Below are 23,453 nucleotides of genomic sequence, written 5' to 3'. Positions count from 1 at the left end.
AGTGAAGCTTCTCTCTCAGAAAACCTTCATTTATGTACCCTTTCTTGTGAAGGGGGAATAATTTGCATTAAGTTGATAAGCCAATTCAGATCGATCTTTAGACTTTCTAAAGTGCATTTTCTTCCAATTTGACTGGCCTAACAAAAGTTGCTTTCTTCCAATCTTACAATGAACTCTAATAATGAATCTTATATCCTTTATTTTTTATGTCTGATTTATTATTGTTTAATTATAGAAAAAATACACAAATATCATAATTCTCATCTAACAGTGCTGAACTCTTTTTTCAAATGTTTCGACTGTACTGTTGATCTTGATTCAAGTTATTCATATCTCCCTTTCTAAAGTTCATTAGGATTTTGCATATTTGTGATTTCTGATACAAACTTTAATTTGTATCAAGCATTACATAAAAGTCAAAACATGAAAAGAAAGATCATTTGGAAAATCAAGGTAGAAAAATAGCCACAATCTTATGTAAGTCAATTATTAACTTAAATTTATGTCTGCATAAATTTCATGAACCATGAATAGATAAAAATAATTTTTAGTCTTAAATCAGTTCTTCTAAATGTCAATTCTTCCTTGTAATTGGCTCTTATTTACTGGCCTTTTCTTCTCCGATAATATTTCCACTTTACGAGGATAGTGATGGATTCTTTCAGTTCGAAAGTAATGTGATAATCTACATTAATTTATTAATAGCTCATAATCTCACATTATTGCCCTTAATATCTACTTAAGAATAAAGAAAACACCTCAGTCCTCTAAATTTTTTTTCAACCATTGCATCTCTGACAACAATTAGAATATTCTTTCACAGCTTGATCCGTCTTACCATTCCAGCAAGTCAAGACGCAAGCAAGCTCTTTTAGTGATAGATTTTCTCCGGTGGCTCAGTAGTAAAGAATCTGCCTACAAAGCCGAAGACCTGGGTTCGAGCCCTAGGTTGGGAAGATCCCCTGGAGAAGGGCATGGCAACTCAGTTTCTTGCCTGCAGAATCCCATGGACAGAGGAGCCTGGTGGGCTACAGTCCATGGGGTCGCAAAGAGTCAGCCATAACTGAAGCAACTTAGCACGCATGCACAGGAGGCTTAGACCAGTGTGATAAAGTTGATCAGTTAGAATCATTGTGCCATTATTTATTAGCTGAGTGATTTTGTACAAGATCCTTAATCTCTCTGAACCTCTGCTTCCTACTCTATTAAAACACAGATGACGAAGGGGGAGATAATAATGACTAATACATAGGATTGTGTACAATGCATATGATGGGGTTTGAAATGAGACAATACTTGCAGTTAATACTTGGTTTGGTACAGAATAAGTCCTGAAGCAATAGTTGCATGACTCATTTTTCCTCCAGTGATGGAAGATGGCTCAGATGAAATGCTAAGAGGCAGGTTTATTATCATTGTGATTTAAAAAATTGCTATTTATTCATTATTTATTTGGCTGTGCTGGGTCTTCTTTGCTGCATGTGAGCTCTTAGTTGCGGCATGTGGGATCTACTAACAATTCCCTGACCAGGGATGGAACCCAGGCCCCCTGGATTAGGAGCTCATAGTCTTAGCCACTGTACCACCAGGGAAGTCCCAACACTGTAATTTGTTTACCAAATTTTCAAGGAAAATACATTTAAAACACTTCTAAACCTGTATTTTTTTAATTATTTATCTTGCAATGTACACAGTTTTTGTGGTATTTTCATCTCAATTGAGCAGCAAGTCTTGTCATCAAACCACTGGATAACTAAAGACTGCCCTTAGGCCTCATTTAGAGATATTCATTTTCCCAATATTCCCCACCACATCCCTTTATAGTCATTTAATGCTTCTCTAAATATATCAAAAGCAATATGAAGAAAGTCTAATTTAAATAGTAACTGAATATATTTGAAGAAATGTATAATTTATCATTATATCTGAAAAACACAGAAAATGTTTTCATTATTGTGGATGATAAACTAATTCTGTATGTTTTTTAAGAAGTTATAATCTAATAACATTGAATATGTTATTGAAAATAAACTTTATGTTTTAATAATAGATATTGTAAAAAGTTTAATATTTTTAAGTAATATTTATTAGAAAGTAAACATACATCTAAAAACACATTCTGGAGACAAATAAATTATAGGCAATAAAGTCATCATGAAATTCATTGTATAAATAAGTGTGCTGAATGATTATAAATTTTAAAATACTTGAGATTTATTTGGATTTGCCTTCCTGGACTTAGCAACAGTTTGCTTAATGAATGCTACTTAAACAACATGTCATGTTTTGATTTTAAAGTCTTTTCAGTGAGATTTTCATACTTTAATAATATTTCACTTTTGAAAAAGACCACAAATTATTATGGAAATAATTTGCTAAAAAAATATGTTGTTCAAATATCCATACAAATATAATGGCTTATTGAACTTTGTATTTTTATGAAATTTTTATTGAAAAATTTGTGATTATTACAAAGAAACATCATCTGGTATACACGTTCAGAATTAAAAATAAGAAACTTCAGCTTACATATCTGATCCATCTCTCTCTACTTTATCTCCTAGGCTCTGTTTAAGCATTTGCCTCTCTCTGTTTCTCCCTGGGGACGAGAGTACCCTGTCATGTGATCTCCGTGACAAATCACATGCATCTGCTGTGATCCAGATGCATAGCCCTCAGACCCCAGCAAAATGCCATCCAAACAAAATGCTGGTGGCTGCAATAAAAAAGTTTGGCCTTTCAGAAATGCACCCATATACACACACAGTACAATGTGAAATGATGTGGGGAGATTCTCGAACTGTGGTGATTGTTCCTCGTGCAAAGACAAGAAGCAAGAACCAGTGTGCTAGGAGAAAAAAGTGAAGGTGAGACAGAAGTCCAAAAAGAAAAACGTTTACAGTTTTATTTCCAGGCTTCCTGACGCTTGTATAGTCCCTTTTTCCTTTGATTCCATGAGTACTCAGAATAATCCAATAGCAAATTTCTCTATTTTGGCTTCAGCTAACTCAAAGTGGGTTTCTTGTATATATATATTAGCAAATAATATTTCTTAGGAGTACATTGTCACATTGGAAGTGCATAACATCCCTAAAATAAACTATATAAAAATATATTTTACTAAGCTCATCATACATGAAACTCCTTTAAAAATGATGCTGCAACATGACTAAAGTACTGAAAATAAATTTTCTTAGATGTCAAAACTGTACAGATATAACTTTTTTTTCCCCCGAGTAATTATGTACCACAAAATGGTAAAGTACAAATCATTGCTGAAGGAATTGTTTAATGAATATAATCAAATTAACCCAAGAATATCATTTGTTTCAGATTTTTATGTGTAATTAGGTACTCATTTTATATAAACAGGGACTAGCTTTTCTTAAATTTGTATCAGAAAAAAGACTTATGAAAGGCTAATGCTCAATATACCCTCTTAAATGATGGATGATTTCATTGATCACGCTGAATATTGAGATCCATATACATTAGTTATTATAGAATAGGAACTAAAATCAGAATTAAATAATCAACATTGAATAATATTTTACATGCTTCCTGGATCAAATAAATTCATTTTCACCTAGTAGATGTAGCCAATAATTTTGGCAATAAAGTGGAAGAATCATAAAAACAAAAAGGGAAACTAAACCCCGAAGAAATTTTGGATATATTGCAGATAAGAAAAAAATTGTAGAACATGAGGACATAATGTACCAAAGAAATCAGTAATAGTACAATATTTTTTTCTACATAGTTTTGTATTTTCTCAGTCACACAAAGTTCAGAAATTTTGGAAGTGGACTTCACTTTTTAAGGCTTCTGGAGTTAACATTTCAGCATTTACTTACCAAATTCCATTTCGAGACAATTTTCTTCTGTGGTTAAGCTGTGACTTTGAAAAATATGCTGTTACACAAGTAAATTTGAACAAATAAGAAAATATGTTAATTTGAAATGGCTGAAAATGTGGCTTAAGCCATAAGAAATCGCCATTTCTTATTGGTATATGTATGATAATAACATCATGCATGACTATGGACTAGATGTGAAAGTCAATTTGAAAAAACAAACATGTTTAAGAAGTAGAAGCAGCAGTGATTTTAAAAACTCCTTTCAAAGTTTATTTTAACTCTATAGACATGTCACATATATCTTTTAAGAGCATACATTTTAGCTGAAATTATGGATAAATTTTTATGTTCAATTATTCTTCTAAAGAGCTTCATCCTGTTCCTTGAAAATCTATTATTATGAAGCCAATGCAAAGTTTTCCCATACAGAATAGACAGTGACTTTTATATACAAATGATTGTGTTCTTGTATAGCATTATTTTCACAGAATCTAGATTATTTTATAAAGAACACATATGAACTTGCTTATAGGTTATTCAGAGCTAGGAGGTTAGCCTATATTTATTTAAATGGGTACCATTCATTTTTTAAAGTTCTAGCAAAATCCTTTAGAAGCTTGAAACATTTCTTTGAGACAAGCCAGAGAAGCTACAGCTGGTATAAATGATTACTAGTGGCTGACATAAATGCATTATTAATTCAGTGGATCGTACTTTTCAATATTAATTATCCATGGCATGGGTTTTCAGATCCAGTCTTATTAATCACAGGCCCTGAGCCAGTGTGTTAATTTGAAGACTATGTAAGAATTAGTACATATTTGTTCCTTGCTAGTACAGTGATAAAGCTGTGAACTAGAATATATCATATCTGAGAATTCTCTAGGGCCATATACTAAATAACCCTAATTAACTTGAAAAGACTTTCTTTTTCTGTAGAGCCTATAAACACCTTAATAGTTTGGAACAGATTATGAATTTGAATCAGAGAGTGATCTCCAGTTTCTTGCTTGTTTGGAAGTTTTCTTTCTTCCTTATTTGTTTTATAGCTCAGCAATTTCATTCAGTTAATTATCAATTAATTGACAGTTTAGAATATGAAATGTAATAAACTATATATGAGCCAGGACCTTTGTTAAGGAAGAATCACTCTCTTAATTACCAAGAAAAATATATAGGGAAAATGTCCTGACCTGTTCAATTGACTGTCATGTTTTATAAATAGCTGACACATTCCTGAGAAATTATTAAAGACTATAGGCAAGGAACTGGTTCTTGAGACATGGATTTGAAGACATTCAGGTCATCATTCTTCTTAAATACTCTTCCGATATAAATTTGAATGTGTTTCTCAGGGAACTGCTTTTCTGTTCTTCCTTGAATTACATGTTGTCTACTCTAAGAGCCAAATACTTACAGAGTTTTGCTCTGGTTGAGCTGTTGCTGTTCAATCACTAAGTCATGTCTACTCTTTTTGACCCCATGGACTGAATCACGCCAGGCTTCAATATCCTTCACCATCTCCTGGAGCTTGCTCAAACTCATGTCCATTGAGTTGAGGATGCCATCCAACCATCTCATCTTCTGTAGTCCCCTTCTCCTCCTGCCCTCAATCTTTTCCAGCATCAGGGTCATTTCCAATGAGTTAGCTCTTCACATCAGGGGGCCAAACTATTGGAGCTTCAGCTTCAGCACCAGTTCTTCCAATGAATATTCAGGGTTGATTTCATTTAGGATTGATTGGTTTGATCTCCTTGCTGTCCAAGGGGCTCTCAAGAGTCTTCTCCAGCATCACAATTTGAAAGTGTTGATTCTTCAGTGCTCAGACTTCTTTATGGTCCAACTCTCACGTATGTACATGACTACTGGAAAAACCATACTTTTGAATATATGGGCTTTTGTTGGCAAAATGATGTCTCTGCTTTTTAATATGCTGTTTAGGTTTGTTCTGGTTGAGTGGCTTCCTGTTAGCTTGGCAGACTAAACTGTGCCAGTGAACAGGAGTAGGTTAATATACTATTTCTCCAAGATGACTTATTTGCAAGTTAGTTGTGCTATAACTCAAAAAAGTGACTCTGGTAGAGAATATTTTATGTTGGCAAGTGGGGTATTTTTAGATAAGTGAGCATGTTTATGCCCATCAAAGATTTTATATAACACTGAACCTTCACTGTACTTTTTGATTCTTCAGTTGGTTTTGACTACATTTAATTTCTCAAATAATTGAGTCATATCATTGTGAAAGAAAGTGAAAGTGAAGTCACTCGCTCAGTCATGTCTGACTCTTTGTGACCCTGTGGACTGTAGCCTACCAGGCTCCTCTGTCCATGGGATTTTCCAGGCAATAGTACTGCAGTGGATTGCCTTTATATTATTCCCTTTGTGTATGTTTTCATGTCTACATTTCTGAGTCCCATTTCTTTCATTTATAAAAATGGTCATTGTTTGTTTGTTTGTGCATTTGTTTATTTTTGATTTACACCTAATAGGAATTGTTACCAAACCAAACTTGGATCAACTCACCCAACATGCAGGGAATCTGAGCTACTGACACCAGGTTGTAGTGAAGGAAATTACAGCCTTCATTGCAAGGCAGCCAGCGTGGTGCCAAGCAAAGAGAATGGGCAGCTCGTGCTCAAAATTACCGAATTCTCCTATGGCTTCAAAGGAAGGGCTTTCAGAGGCAACATGAGGAATAAGGGTTGCAAGGTTGTAACTGGCTGTGATTGGTTGGTGGTGAGGTAGCAGGGTAATGTTTGGGGAATGTCAATTATCAGTTCCCTGGCTTCAGAGAGTCTGAGGACTAAGAGCTGGTGATCAGCACGCAGTTAACTTCTTTCATCTGGTGGGGTTTTAATGTCCTCAAAACAATTCAAGTATATGGCTCAGAATATTTCCTATAGCCCTTGAGGAAGAACTAAAGGCCCTTGACTTTACTGGTAGCAAAACTATTATTATTTTGTCTGACTGTATTCCTTTGTGTCTGCATTTCTCTGATTAAGTTTGCTCTTTGGAAGTCTGGAAGGCCTAGGAGGCTAAAGCTTTCTTATTAATATAAACAAGAGGTGGAGAACACTGAGAGGTCTGTCCCTGGGAAGGTGGGGTTCTGTTGGGTTTCAGGATTAGAAGGCCCATGGCACCAATTCCCTGCACTGCTTGCTAATGCTTTAATTTTCTGATCCCCTAAGAATTTCTTCTTGAAAAATTTAGGCTTAGATAATGGCTTTGACAATTTAGCTCTCTCTCTTTGATGTCTAAATCTTAATTTTCCCAACTATTGATAACTCAAAAATGATCAAGGCACATTATCAGCTCTCTTTGTTTATACTTCCAATCCTCCCAATTTTTTTTTCTTTTTCTTTTATTTTCCCTCATTATGTTAGAATCAGTTTTGGAAGAGGAACCAAGTAAACCTTTGTTGGATCTTCCCTGGTGGCTCAGATGGTAAAGAATCTGTTGGCAATGCAGGAGACCTGGGTTCAGTCCCTGGGTCGGGAAGATGCTCTGAAGAAGGGAATGGCTACTCACTCCAGTATTCTTGCCTGGAGAATTCCATGGACAGACTCAGGCTACAATCCACAGGGTCACAAAGAATCAGACACAACTGAGCAACTAATACACTTTCAAACTTCTGTTATGTCCTGGCCTCAGTGACTTTGTAGAAATTATTTAGCATTTGTAAGCTTCAGATTATCCATTGATAAAATATGGTATATAGCCTAATCCCACAGAATTGTTGTGCCAAATAGATGCATGAAGATACACAATTCTTTTCACAAAGTGACTCGGCAATTTTTGTTTTCTTTCTTATGAGGCTATTGCCATCGCTGACATTTGATAAACAGATCACCAAAATACGGCTAGTTGTTACTCACATGCTTTCTCACTAAAACACAGCTTAGCAAAGATCCTAGTTTTAGTTTATCTTAATAATGATTCCACTTCTTCCTGTTACAGATGATCGTTTAATCTACATACGACCACAACAAATCCTCAAGCTTTTGTGCTCTAAATTTTGCTCTCCCCCACTTAATTCTCCATATAATAGCTGAGGTGAATATAAATGTATGATATAATCATGTTTATAATTACATAAACAGAATCACAATAATGGTTTAACAGGTTTTTATTATTCATACATGATAAGATATATGCATATTAAAAATCTATTAAGCCATCTATTTAAATAGTTAAAAAATTTCTAGTCAGCATTTTTAAAAAACTTAACAAAATAAGAAAAGAAATCACTGGGGAAAAAAATCTTTTAAGAATAATTGATATCCCTTAATGTCTACTGCTGTCTTTAAAGTAAATAAGGAAGATGAACAATGCAATAGCTAAATGGAAAAAAAAATGAACTCGGCAAGATGTATGTGGTCAATGACATTATCACACAATATTTATTCTAGTCACAGTTTAATAAAATTTAAATTAAAAAGGAATAAATTAAAAAAAATTTTACATGTGAATTTGTGTGCTGTACTCAGTTGTGTTCAACTCTTTGTAATCGCATGGACTGTAGCCCAGGGTCCTCTCTGTCCATGGAATTTTCCAGGCAAGAATACTGGAGTGGGTTGCCATTTTGAGGGGATCTTCTTGACCCAGAGATTGAACCTGCATTTTACATCTCCTGCATTGGTAGGAAGATTCTTTATCACTGCACCACCTGGGAATCCCAATACAATTTTACTAAAAATTAAGTGTTAGCAATCCCCAATATGCTGAGGACATGGAGTATGCTATCATAAACCATAAAGTCTGCATTCTTTGGCTTGGTTTATAAGTCCCTCTGACCTGGACACTTCCTGTCCCATCAGTGTGTTTCCAGCATTCTCTGTCATACACCAATCACAGGAACTTTATTACTTTTACCTAAGAAGATACAAGAGCTACAGGAGACACAGGTTCTATCCCTGGGTCAGGAAGATCCCCTAGAGAAGGGCATGGCAACCCACTCCAGTATTCTTGCCTGGAAAATCCCATGGACAGAGGATCCTGGTAGGCTATATAGTCCATGGGGTCACAAAGAGTCAGACATGACTGAAGTGACTTAGAATGCAAGAAGATACAATATCACCAATCTTCAGACAGGTTTTTTGTTTTTTGTTTTTTGTTTTTCTTTTTCTCCTACGAAAAACATGTTTTCTCTTTAAATTCAATTTGTCAATACATCCTTCCTTTATGTTTCATTGATTCAATATTTCACTTGGAAGAGCCCACTCTATTCCATAAACCCCGGTTGGATGGCCTTGCCACATCTTTCTATAGTATTTCTCACCTCTCACTCATATGCTGTAATGTTTAAATTTAATTGCTTGTTCATTTTAACCAACCCTGATAGACCTCTTGATGAAAGTGAATGAGGAGAGTGAAAAAGTTGACTTAAAGCTCAACATTCAGAAAACTAAGATCATGGCATCTGGTCCATCAACTGATGGCAAATAGATGGGGAAACAATGGAAACAGTGATAGACTTTATTTTCTTGGGCTCCAAAATCACTGCAGCCATGAAATTACAAGACGCTTACTCCTTGGAAGAAAAGCTATGACCAAACTAGGCAGCATATTAAAAAGCAGAGACATTACTTTGCCAACAAATGTCCACCTAGTCAAGGCTATGGTTTTTCCAGCAATCCTGTATGGATGTGAGAGTTGGACTATAAAGAAAGCTAAGAGCCAAAGAATTGATGCTTTTGAACCGTGGTGTTGGAGAAGACTCTTGACAGCAAAGAGAAGACCCTTGGATAGCAAAGAGATCCAACCAGTCCATCCTAAAGGAAATCAGTGCTGAATATTCATTGGAAGGACTGATGATGAAGCAGAAACTCCAATACTTTGGCCACCTGATGCAAAGAGCTGATTCATTTGAAAAGACCCTGATGCTGGGAAAGACTGAAGGCAGGAGAAGGGGACGGCAGAGGATGAGATGGTTGGATGGCATCAACGACTCAATGGACACGAGTTTGAGTAAACTCCTGGAGTTGCTGATGGACAGGGAGGCCTGGTGTGCTGCAGTCCATGGGGTTCCAGAGAGTTGGACATGACTGAATGACTGAACTAAACTGAACTGAGACCATAGGCTTTCTTGAGTACTTTCTTATCCCTATCACCTAAAAAAAATGCCTTAAATATAGTGGGTACTCAATAAATAAATAATTTGTTAACTGCTAATATTTCAATGTTTTCACGAATGTGTGTTTGCACTAAGTCGCATTAGTTGTGTCCAACTCTTTGCGATCCTACGGACTGTAGTACCCCTCCAGGCTTCTCTGTCCATGGGATACTCCAGGCAAGAATATTGGAGTGGGTTGCCATGACTTCTTTCAGGGGATCTTCCTGACCCAGGGACAGAACTCGAATCTCTCATGTCTCCTGCATTGACAGGCAGGTTCTTTACCACCTGGGAAGCCCAAAGGTAAAGGCATATTAGCTTATTCATAGACCAATAGACTTCTCACACATACCCTAAATGTTATAGAGAATCAAATCATTCATCCTATCCATAAACTTTGTTCTAAAATTGCAGTGCTCTTTACTAAATAATATAAATATTTAATCAACCTATTTTATTGTTAAAATGAAGACATCAGCAAGATTGAAATGCATGGCTTAGATATGTGAAGCCACCAACTGCTGGTGTTTAAAGCATCATATTAACATAAACTTAGGAACCAGTTTAATTTTTTTCAGAGCATATGAATTGGGTCTGCTATGAGCAGAGAGAACAGGATGTGTCTGTATTAAATAAGATTTTAGTAGGTACCACTAACAGAGTCAGAGAAGGCAATGGCAACCCACTTCAGTACTCTTGCCTGGCAAATCCCATGGATGGAGGAGCCTGGTAGGCTGTGGTCCATGGGGTCGCTAAGAGTCGGACATGACTGAGCGACTTCACTTTCACTTTTCACTTTCATGCATTGGAGAAGGAAATGGCACTCCAGTGTTCTTGCCTGGAGAATCCCAGGGACGGCGGAGCCTGGTGGGCTGCCATCTCTGGGGTCACACAGAGTCAGACACGACTGAAGCGACTTAGCAGCAGCAGCAGCATCAGTAACAGAGTAAGAGAGGGAGAGAAAGATGGGCTACCCAGGCGGCACTAGTGGTAAAGAGAATGAAAGTGAAAGTCGCTCAGTCATATCGGACTCTTAGCGACCTCATGGACTAAACAGTCCATGGAATTCTCCAGGTAAGAATACTGGAGTGGGTAACCTTTCCCTTCTCTAGGGGATCTTCCCAACTGAGGGATGGAACTCACCTCTCCCTCATTGCAGGCAGATTCTTTACCAGGTGAGCCACAAGGGAAGCCCATGTGGTAAAGAACCTGCCGGCGAATGCAGGAGATATAAGCAACATGGGTTCCATCGCTGGGTTGAAAGATCCCCTGGGGGAGGAAAAGGCAACCCACTCCAATATTCTTGCCTGGAGAATCCCATGGGCAGAGGAGTCTGGCAGGCTATATAGTCCATAAGATCTCAAAGACTCGGACATGACGGAAGCAACTGAGCGCTTATGCAGGAAAGGAAAGAGAAAGGGAGTGAGGCAGTTGGTACATAGTGAGTCTGTCTTGAATGAGGAAGTTAGATTCAGGTGTTCTTGTTCAATAACAAAGAGCTATTCAAATTATAAAATTACTAGCATACAAGTTCCCTAGCACTAACAAGAACCAGGGCTCTTTAAATTGTGCCACACAATAATACATTTCTTTGCGACTTCGTGGGTTTTCTGATATAAAAGTATTACATTAGAAGCTGAGTGACATGTGTTGGTGTTATTAGGAAAAGAACTGTTGCCGTAGATGAGAAGTTAGACTCTAGTCCCTCAAATCTCTCAAATCCTCAGAGTAATGAGTCCAGGGCTAGGTGTAGGTACTCTACTCAGTGTGCTGTGATCACGAATGTCATACAAGCAGAATTCCATCTCAGGCTCATATAAGTTTTAGTTGCCTTGTAATGAAGATCTAGCTGATAGGATGAACTATATACTCAGTGCCCAAAATGACAACTGACTAGAGGATGAGCGATCACAGACCAAAGTCTCTTACGTTTCCTGTAAAAACGCAAACTGGAATACTTTAAACCTCTTGATATATGTTTACAAGGAAAGATGTTCTGAACTAGTACAAATCCATCGTATGCGATCTTCATTAGAAATAGTGTGTTTATCTGCACTTTAATCTTATTTTAAAATTTAATAACAAAGATATATATTTAAGATCTTTTGTAGTTAGAAGTTAAAGCATTATAGAATAATCAGCCATAATAAATATTGAAGAGTACCAATGGAATTAGAATCGCTGCTTCTGCTGCTGCCGCCAAGTCGCTTCAGTCGTGTCTGACTCTGTGCGACCCTATAGAATCGCTACCAGATTACATAAAATATTTCATTGTGTTTACTACTGCAGACATGCGAAGTTTCTGGGTGGATTTTTCACTGAATGTAGAGGGGTCATTCAAGATAATCTCCTACGAAATATAGACTGTGTGCCATGTGCTAAATTCACTTCTGAGGATCCTGGAGTCCTCCTCAGCAGCAGTTCAAGTAGAGAAACAGAAGATTGTCCATTTAGCCACCTGTCAGGAGAGACTTTCATGTATGAACGTATTATAGAACATAACCGTTGTTTTAAATAGAAACTTCAAATAATACTACAAAGGTAGGTGCTCTTAATTATGAACAATGTTTTGCCATTGAGGTGTTTTTCAATGACAACTTTTATGCATCAGGCACAGCTGGGTGTGGTGGGGAGAAGGGAATAGCCATATAGGGATTTTAAAATTTAAAATTGGTGAATGATTCTAAACAATAACGGGGCTGCTGCTGCTGCTAAGTCGCTTCAGTCGTGTCCAACTCTGTGCGACCCCATAGACAGTAGCCTACCAGGCTCCCCCGTCCCTGGGATTCTCCAGGCAAGAACACTGGAGTGGGTTGCCATTTCCTTCTCCAATGCATGAAAGTGAGAAGTGAAAGTGAAGTCGCTCAGTTGTATCCGACTCTTAGTGACCCCATGGACTGCAGCCCACCAGGGTCCTCCATCCATGGGATTTTCCAGGCAAGAGTACTGGAGTGGGGTGCCATTTCCTTCTCCCTCTAAACAGAAGAATGAGATTATTTAGCAGTGAGTAAATTGAGTTCATTTTTCAATGAACCATTCAAAGGCAAAGGATCCATTGCTGTGACCAAAACTGGCAATGTCCCATTTATCTGTGTGTTTACTCTGTAGGATATTTGGAAGTATATGTGTTTTTGTACTGCTAGAATGCAATTTTGTTCTCATAGAAAGGTTAGTTCTTTAATCATCGGGGAAAACTTTTAAAGAATTTTTTATTTGAAATATAGTTGATTTACAAAGTTACTTTAGTTTCAAGCGTACAACACAGTGATTTGATATTTTTATAGATTATACTCTATTAAAGTTATTATGGGCTTCCCTGGTGTCTCAGATGGTAAAGAATCTGCCGGCAATGCAGGAGACCTGGGTATGATCCCTGAGTCAGGAAGATTCCCTGGAGAAGAGAAAGGCAACCCACTCTAGTATCCTTGCCTGGAAAATCCCATGGGCAGGGGACATTGGTGGGCTACAGTTCATGGGGTCACAAAGAGTCAGACATGACTGAGCAACTAACACGTTCAAAGTTATTATGAAATATTGGTTATATGTCCCATGCTGTGCATTACATCCTTGTATCTTGTTTATTTTATACCTGAGAGTTTGTACCTCAGTTTCCTTCCCCTATCTTGCCCCACCCCACCCTCTTCCCAATGGAAACCTAGTTTGTTCTCTATATCTATGAATGATTCTGTCTCTGTTTTCTTATATTCATTCTTTTATTTTTTAAGAGTCCACATATAAGTTAAAACATACAGTGTTTGTATTTCTCCATCTGACTTGCTTCTTTCAGTAAGCAGGTTACTCTCCATTTGCATCCATATTGTTGCAAATGACAAAATTCCACTCTTCTTATGACTAATATTCCATCATCTTTCTGTTTATCTATCTGCCACATCTTCCTTAACCACTCATCTGCTGATGGACATTTAGGTTGCTTCCATATACAGCTAGTGTGAAAAGGTGGCTATGAACGTTGAGGTACATATATCATTTTGAATTAGTGTTTTTATTTCCTTAAGATATAAACTCAGAATTGATCGTGAAGCTTTTAAAAGTTGTACCTTCAAGAACTACTTGTATTAGGACAATCTAACATATATGAAGTTATTATCTATAACAATCTTTTGGTGTCAGCATTACAGATTGATAACAAGTTATTTCTGGAAGTCATCAAAAGGCTTTGTAGATACAGGTTTTGACAATTTTAAGGTAAAAACTTGGTTGCTCATCAAGTGAGTTAGTCCAATTTAAGAGGCTTATATCACATATAATAGGTTTTAGTACTGCCAAGTATTAAATGGTACATGCTTGATAAACGTACACAGAGGAAATGTCAGCCAAATGAATTTCCTTGGAGAAGATGGACTGTTTCATGAACTCTTCACTTGCGTATACCTAGGTGATGATGGGAAAGCAGGACTGTTAGGACATCTCTCCTGCACTTTCCCTCTCACCAACATTCTCTCTCTATCCAAGTCCCTCCTAATTTCTATGCCTAAATCATTGAAATGATTAAACGGGTTAAATCGCCAGAGAAGATTCAGAGGAATCAAGCTATTACCTGGTACCAATCTTCACTAATGATTCAGATTCCGGCAAACAGAAGGTACAGATAAAACAACCTTTTCCAGAAAAAAGACTGAAACTGTCAGACAACATCAAAAATGTCCTCTATCTTCTTAGGACATCTTTTTTAGAAAAATAATTTTATTTATTTATTTCTGGACTGCAAGGAGATCCAACCAGTCAATCCTAAAGGAAATCAGTCCTGAATATTCATTGGAAGGACTGATGATGAAGCTGAAACTCTAATACTTTGGCCACCTGATGCAACAAGATGACTCATTTGAAAAGACCCTGATGCTGGGAAAGATTGAAGGCGGGAGGAGAAGGGGATGACGGAGGAAGAGATGGTTGGATGGCATCACCGTCTCAATGGACATGAGTTTGAGTAAACTCCGAGAGTTGGTGATGGACAGGGAGGCCTGGTGTGCTGTAGTCCATGGAGTTGCAAAGAGTCGGACACGACTGAGCGACTGAACTGAACTGAACCGTGCTGCGTCTTCTTTGCCACACGGGCTTTTCTCTAGTTGCCACAAGTGGGGGCTACTTGTTAGTTGCGGTACGCAGGCCTCTCACTGTGGTGGCTTCTCTTGCTGCAGAGCAGAAGCTCTAGGGTGCCTAGGCTTCAGCAGTGTGGCACGTGGGCTCAGTATTTCCAGCTCCTGGGCTCTAGAGCACAGGCGCAATAGTTTTGGTCCCTGCAGATTTAGTTACTCTGTAGCAGGTGGGTTCCTTCCTGATTAGGGATCAAACCCCTGTCCCCTGCATTGGCAGGCAGGTTCTATACCACTGGGCTACTAGGGAAGCCCCTTGTGCTGTGCTTAGTTGCTCAGCCGTGTCAGACTCTTTGAGACCCCACGGACTGTAGCCCACCAAGCTCCTCTGTCTCTGGGGATTCTCCAAACAAGAATACTGGAGTGGGTCACCATGCCCTCCTCCAGGGGATCTTCCTGACCTGGGGATTGAGCCCAGGTCTCTAGCATTGCAGGAGGATTCTTTACCATCTGAGCCACATGCAAGCCTTAGGGAAGCCCCTTAGGACATCTTTATTCACAAAGAAACCCACTTCAATTTGGGGGGAAATTTCTTTTGTATACATTGTTAATTAATTACATTACTTATTAGCCCAAATTCTCCAGGTAGCACTGCAGCACAAATCAACAATGCCAGGTTAATTCACAATATTGCAATTTATATGGTTTAATTATATCCTGATATTGCTGTTTAACAGATGGGACTTCCTTTTTCTGTGTAAATACCATATCATGTTCATGAGGGAGACTGAGTCAAGGTCAATAGTATATTTACAAGGAGATCTGAGTGAAGCTGTTCATTTGAGAGTGAGAGTTCAGTGAGGCCTGAATTCTCTCAATATGAAAGTAACTAGTCCCAGGCCCTTCCCTTTTTAGGTTTCGGCACAGTTATTTTTCTTCTGTTGATGTATCGGTTTTCCTGTGAATTCCCATAAGGATAGCAGCATTGTACCATTTTTTTGGAAATATTGTTCTCCTAAGAATGAATTGAGAAGGAAATGGCAATCCACTCCAGTGTTCTTGCCGGGAGAATCCCAGGGACAGGGGAGCCTGGTGGGCTGCCGTCTATGGGGTATGGGGTTGCACAGAGTCGGACACGACTGACGTGACTTAGCAGCAGCAGCAGGAGGAATGAATTGGGCTTCCAAGGTGGCATAGTGGTAAAGAATCAGCCTGCCAATGCAGGAAACACAGGAGACTTGGGTTCAATCCCTGGGTTGGGAAGATCCTCTGATAGGAAATGGCAACCCACTCCAGTATTCTTGCCTGGAAAATCTCATAGACAGAGAGCTTGGCGAGTACAGTCCATGGGGTTGCAAAGATTTGGACACACACACACAAGAGTTGATATGAATTTTATCAAAATTCTTGAAAACTTATCAAACTGTAAAAATCTTTTAAAAAATATAGTGGAATGGACATGACATTAACTCCCAGCTGAACCTGAATTTGATTTTAAATTTCACAGTCTACTTGCTTTACAGCAGCAGGCACATTATTGAGATTTTCTGGGAAGTGGTTTCCTTATGTGGTGAAAAATCAAAATGGTGATGGAATTTAGTGTTCTTGTATGAGTTATGAAATATAGGTATACAGAAAGTGCTAAGAAAGTGCTCAGCATGTAGCAGGGGCTCAAAAAAACCCCACTTATTTTCTTTGCCTTTTTGTGAAATCAATCTGTTCTTGAATTTTTCCTCTCTTATCAATAATGTTCATTTCCCTCATTCTTAGCTTTATGACTACTTCTTGTCCATTTCCTTTGCTAACGTTCTTTTCCTCTTCCATTACCATAAGCCTGGACATTCACTTTTCAAATTTCACTCTTAACACTTTTCTCATTCTACATTCCTAGTTTTAGACTCCTGAATATATGATAAATGTTTTATTTTGAAACCACATACATAATTTGAAGTATCACTTTTATTTCTAAGGCTAAAATCACATCTAGTTAAAAAACAGTTTATATATAATAATCATAGTCATAATAATATAATCATGATAATAATCTCCATATCAGACATCTCTGACGATACTCTCAACTTCCTACCTGATGGTGAGAGATTTACATTGCTAATGTTAATGACTTTATCATTTGACAAATTTATACAGTTTTCAAAGACCAATTCAGACACTTCTCATGGAATTTCAGTTCCTCACTCTTTTTTTTGTTCAAAAATATTTATTGAGTATACACTATAGGAATAGTGCCAGTCATTCAGTCATGTCCAACACTTTGCGACCCATGGACTGTAGCCCACCAGGCTCCTCTATCCATGGAAATCTCCAGGCAAGAAGACTGGAGTGGGTAGCCATTCCCTTCTCCGGGTAATTTTCTGGACCCAGGGGTTAAACCTGGGTCTCCTGCACTGCAGACAGATTCTTCACCATCTGAACCTGGCCGGCTACAGTCCGTAGGTTGCAAAGAGTTGGACAGGACTGAGCAATTATCACTATTACTCTATGTCTAGTACCATGTTAGATTTTCTGTGTGGTGGTAAACAAAACCACCATTTTCCTACACTCAAGGATCACATAGATTAAAGTGATAAAAAGACATTGGTTAAATAGTTACCCCAAATGTAAATGCAATTGTAATATCTAATACAAAGGTAAGAATGAAATGTTAGAGTTCATACAGCAAGGGAAGACGTCATTTGTCACTTTGAGGACATGAACTTCAAGTTGAGATGAAAAAATGAGAACAAATTAATTAGGATATGGTGGGTTAGTGAGAGGAGGGGGACTAGGCAAATACTCCCAGATTCCTAGGTAAAGCTTTTTTTTTAATTTATTTTAATTTTAACTTAAGGATAATTACAATATTGTGATGGGTTTGCCATACATCAACAGGAATCAGCCACAGGTATACGTATGTCCCCTCCCTGTTGAATCTCTCACAAGCCTCCCTCCCCATCCCACCTGTGGAGAAATTAACACCGTGGCCTCAGTCAGGCTCTCTTGCCCCACGTTCTCACGCCCTCTAGCCCCATGTTCTGTAAACAATGACTTTGCACGGTTATGTTAACAGCTGAGATCATTTATAGCACTCTGCATGCATGTCACGAGGTACTTGCTTGGCCACGGGTTACTTTGTAGGGTACGCCTATATGAGCTCCACCTGTAAAGCCTTATAGCCGCGTGTGGCTGCATCATGGCTGTGTCCATTGGGTCAACCACGAGAGGAGAGAATCCAGTGTGTCTGCTGATACAGCTGCTGCACCAGCTGGAAAAGAACAAACGCGTCTGCAGTTCCTACGGCTCCTCGAATTTTCTTCCAGCCTCTTAGCTCGCGCCTTGCCTACCATGGGTTCAGGGAAGCGAGTGCACAGTGAGACATAGTGAGACAACTGGCACTGCAAACAGGATCAGCAAGGCACCACCCCTCTAGATCATCACGGATTACCAACCAGGTAAAGTTTTTATTTTACTATCCACCATGAACACTGTCAGGCAAGGCTTCATCGTCTCTTAATGGAATATGAGAATCAGCTGGTCAGAGAAGACAGATGAAAAGACTCAATGCCTTACAAGAAACCCAGTTGAATAGATGGTTTATCAGTAACACTCCTTATTACCCAGGTAATATACATATATAGCCATTATAATCAGAACATCAATGCTGTGTTCTATTTGATTTTGGAATTGTATACCTACCATCTTCAGCTTACTTCCAAATTTTTCCCTGTTCCCTTCAACTTCCCCACTGTTTTCTTAGGATGAGTTAAAAATCCATTGATATCAACTGTTCCTATTTGACATCACTTTGCTCTTGATTGTGTTTGTTGTCTAATCACTAAGTCATGTGCAACTCTTTGCAACCCCATGGACTGTAGCCTTCCAGGCTCCTCTGTCCATGGAATTTCCCAGGCAAGAATACTAGAGTGGGTTGCCATTTCTTTCACCAGGGGATCTTCCTGACTCAGGGATCGAACCTGCATCTCTTGCACTGACATGCAGAGTCCTTCCGTATTGCCACCAAGGAAGCCCTTGCTCTTGCTACAAATACCTCTTGGGACTAGAAGTCTAAGATCTTCATGATTACTCTTTGTGATGAAAAAGTTCTATTATATTCCTTGTATATATATTTATAAGTTTATTAAGTGCACAACTTAATAAACTTTCATAATCTTTTGCTTTTTATCATTTGTTAAAATCTTCTTGTAAAATAGGGGTCTCATCCATCATCTTTGGCTGAGTAGATTCTCTTAACTAACACATAGGGTATTTATAATCAATTCAGATCTTTCTTTTATCTCCTAACTCCTTGATCTTACTGGTAATGTGAAAATTCAACTCTCAGAGTCTGCTGTCTACATGTCCGACAGTTTTGACAAAATTTTGTGCCTTTAATCATGGCGTTGCCTCTGCCTGGAACTGCCTTCATCCTTATTTCTAGTCAACTAAATACTTTGGCACCAAGCTGACTCATCGGAAAAGACCCTGATGCTGGGAAAGATTGAGGGCAGGAGAAGGGGACAACAGGATGAGATGGTTGGATGGCATCACTGACTCGATGGACATGAGTTTGAGCAAGCTCCGGGAGATGATGATGGACAGGGAAGCCTGGCATGTTGCAGTTCATGGGGTCACAAACAGTCAGACAGGACTTAGTGACTGAACAACAACTACTTAATTCTATGAATAACATGCTTTCAAATAATGATTGTGTGACACACTTTAAATGATTTTAAAGAGATTAAAGTTATTAGCAAGTCAGCTAGAATATTTGTCACTTTTATAGGACAGTAATGCCTTTGGGTTTCCCAAGTGGCTCAGCTGTAGAAAAATTCTTACTGCAGTTCAGGAGATGCAGGAGATGTGGGTTCAATCCTTGGGTCGGGAAGATCCTCTGGAGGAGGAAATGGCATCCCACTCCAATATTTTTGCCTGGAAAATCCCATGGACAGAGGAGCCTGGAGGGCAACAGTCCAAAGGGTCAAAAGAGTCAAACACAACTGAGAATGCATGCACAGTGCCTCTAAGTTTGTAAATTTGTCCACAGATTTTTGAATCTGCCCTTGCTTGGGTGCCTGGTGATATGGTAGGAGAAGGAAAATTCACTGCTTTCAGTGCTTACTCAGTCCTGAGAAAAAGCCCCATATATTCCAAATGGCCTCACCAGAATATCCTTTGTTGGAGGAATCCTGGGAATCAACTGGAATTTTCTTGTGAAGACAAATATTTGTAACCTTCTCTTAACATGTGTATGCTGGGTCTTCTCCCTCCACAGGAAGTGGGTGATGTGTATTTTTCTCACTCCTTTGTTATACAATTTGCTTCAATCTGTTCAGTTCTTAACTTTTGCCCTCCAGATATGATTAAACTCATGTGAAGTCACTCAGTCGTGTCTGACTCTCTGTGAACCCATGAACTGTAGCCTACCAGGCTCCTCTGTCCATGAGATTTTCCAGGCAAGAATACTGGAGTGGGTTGCCATTTCCTTCTCCAGGGGATCTTCCCAACCCAGGGATGGAAACCAGGCCTCCCACATTGTAGGCAGACGCTTTACCATCTGAGCCACCAGGGAAGTTAGATGATTAAACTCATAGATCTCTTTAATTATTGCAAGACAAGTTTACATATTGACCAAAACAGGGCAAGGAAGCCTGTAAGGGTTGTCTCACAGCTTGATAACCACTGAACCAAGTTACCCTTTCATTAAGGTTCAGCGTAAGTCACAGAACATGTGGGGGCCTCGTTCTCCCCTTTAAATTCCAATAAATCTTCCTTTCTATACCATTTATTTTTTTCATTTGGCCTCATCTGGTTTGTGTTGTCCCTGTTTTCCTTCAAATCAGAGTCCATTTCTTCTAATCTTCACACAGAAAATTAAGATTTTTAAGCTCATCATTGCTTTAGATTCACTTTCTCCTTACCCTTGGAGTGTAAGAAATGCTGACATTTTCTCTCCCTTAATCATTCATGCTTACAATTATAAGAGTATTTCAGAAAAAGCTGGGGTAGAAATAAGCAAATGATATTTTAAGGAATGAAAGCTATAAATCCCTTTGTATACAAAAGTGAGAAGGAATATTTTGTGGGCTCCATGTTTTTGTTGTTTCTGAAATATGATATATTTTGTCATCTTTAAATGTACTTCGTGAAGCAATATTGTCCTGTGTAAAAAAATCAACCTCCTCAGGTCATGCTTTTCCTGGCCACTTTATCATTGATTGGAACTTACACAGTTAGTTATATTTATATTCTATATAATTTTAGAAAATATTTTCCATTCATATTTTATATAATTATATACATAATAATGTATATAATACAATTATATTTAATATAAAATATAAATATTTTATATTTATATATTTTGGAAATAAATATTAAAAACTGAAAAATTGGCCATTTTATGCTAGTACAAACTAATAAAACTGACAAATGCTAAATATTTAAAAGGTGGAATTGTGTTGATTTGCAATTATCTGGAAAGTTTCAAGGAAAAGGAAATTCTAAAATGGCACATCAGAAAAGAGAAGGGGTTCTAAGAGCAGAGAAGAGAAAAATGCAAGTCAATAATAATACAGCAAAGATGTATTCATGGAACATGATGAGAGCATTTTGAAGAGCTATATGGGAACACTAAGGGTAAAGAGATTATTTAGACATTAAAATGTGAGCTAAAGAATTTGTTCTGCTGTATTTGCCAAAGGAATTTTTTGTCTCCTGCTGTGGTCTGATTACTGATCAGAAATTTCACATTCTTAGAAGCACATTAGAGGTAACATATGACTTTTTAAGAGTTTCAAAGGGAACTATCCAATCATATGTAATTCAATGCATAGGTAATACATTTATAGAAAATCAGGGGTCATCTCTGTTTTTTTGTCTCTGCATATTGCTTGATTTTTATTTTGTATTAGTAAATGACATACCAAGGAAATGAGAGACTTTAAAGATCTAAAACCCTTTTTCTCATCCCATATGTATATACAAGCTCCAATGCTACCAATTAACTTAAACTCCGTATAATGTGTTTCTCATTGTAATACTTCATAACATGCCATGTTACTGTTCATGAAAGTGGGGTCTGGTTGCTTGCTATTCCAAAGCCAACAAAGAGGCAAGCTTGGTGGAAAGGAAAGTTTGATTTATTTTGAATGCTGGCAATAGGGGAGGTGTGTAGGGGATGGGTGGACTCTTGCCCAAAGGCCAACTTCCCCCAACCCCTGACAATCAATGGGCAAGAGTTTTTAAAGGAAAGTTTCAAGGATACATGTCTCCTGTGTTAGCAGGTGGGTTCTTTACCACTAGGTCTTCCCAGGTGGGCACAGTGGTAAAGAATCTGTCTGCCAATGCAGGAGACTCAAGAAATGCTGATTCAGTCCCTGGATTGGGAAGATCCCCTGGAGAAGGAAATGGCAACCCACTTCAGTGCTTATACCTGGAAAATCCCACGGACGGAGGAGCATGGTGGCCTACAGTCCTTGGGGTCACAAAGAGTCAGACATGACTGAGTACACATGTGTGGGTGTATTTAGATCTTTACCCCTAGAGCCACCTGAGAAGCCTCCAGTATTCTTGCCTAGAGAATCCCATGGAGAGAGGACCCTGGTGGGCTTATGGTCCATAGGGTCGCAAATTGTTGGAAATGACTAAAGCAACTTATGTATGCATTCAAGGATATATAGGTGGAGGGAAGGGGCTACTTGCATAAACTGCACATTTATCTTGAAACTGGTCATTGGTGGTCTGATTAGTGCTATCTTGATTATTTTAAGTACAATTCGTCTTTAGTCCAGAGTAGCTTTGTTCCCGTTTCCTTGAGGTCTGTTCTCAGAATAGCAGCACCTTATGTCATGTCTACAGTCTGGTTATCATGCAGTTAACTTCTTCCACCTGGTGTGGATTTCAGTATCTACAAGGCAGCTCACCAGATATGGTGAAAAACATTACCGATAGTCCTTGAGGAGGAACAAAAAATCCTTGACTTTGTTTAATGACTAAACACTTTTATTATTTGTTCTTGCTTGACTGTTTTCCTTTATCTTGCATTTTCTCACTTCCCTGATTAAACTTATCCTTTGTCTAAAGTTTTTTACAGACAAACTTCAGGCAGAGGACAGGAGGGGTAAGAACATAGGGTCCTGCTCCATTTCATTACCTCATGTTATGAGCTAGTTTGATGAATGACACATCACACAAGATTAGAGGGGGGGGGGAAGCAACATTTAAAAGTCATTCATCTGTTATTGGTTCAGGGTTCCAATTGCATTCAAGCCTATTAAGATTAGATTTCTCTTTTCTTTTTGCAAAAAACCACAACCTATTCATAAATGTATCCTTGTAAAAAGTGTATTTTAAAGTTTGTAAAGAGTTGGGATAGGAGGGATTACTAAATTTACTTAAAACATTATATTAAAAATTTAGCCAAATGAAAGTAAT

At 38.2% G+C, this 23,453-nt stretch overlaps 2 long non-coding RNA genes across 2 annotated transcripts in view; both read left to right on the top strand.

Moving 5' to 3' along the window:
• Nucleotides 1–17,707: 17,707 nt before the first annotated feature.
• Nucleotides 17,708–23,453, top strand: part of LOC129659630 (uncharacterized) — an 87,646-nt gene continuing 81,900 nt past the window's right edge. Inside the window, exon 1 of the long non-coding RNA XR_008718158.1 lies at nt 17,708–18,472. This is a non-coding gene — a long non-coding RNA (uncharacterized LOC129659630). The remainder of the gene's footprint in view (nt 18,473–23,453) is intronic.
• Nucleotides 18,482–20,399, top strand: LOC129659631 (uncharacterized). Its single transcript, XR_008718159.1, has 2 exons — nt 18,482–18,641; nt 20,065–20,399. It is a non-coding gene; the product is annotated as an uncharacterized LOC129659631 (long non-coding RNA).

The sequence above is a fragment of the Bubalus kerabau genome, chromosome 8 (assembly GCF_029407905.1).
Source record: "Bubalus kerabau isolate K-KA32 ecotype Philippines breed swamp buffalo chromosome 8, PCC_UOA_SB_1v2, whole genome shotgun sequence".
Taxonomy (NCBI): domain Eukaryota; kingdom Metazoa; phylum Chordata; class Mammalia; order Artiodactyla; family Bovidae; genus Bubalus; species Bubalus kerabau.
The sequence above is the reverse complement of the archived record's forward strand: the minus strand, read 5'-3'. Positions and strand labels throughout refer to the sequence as shown.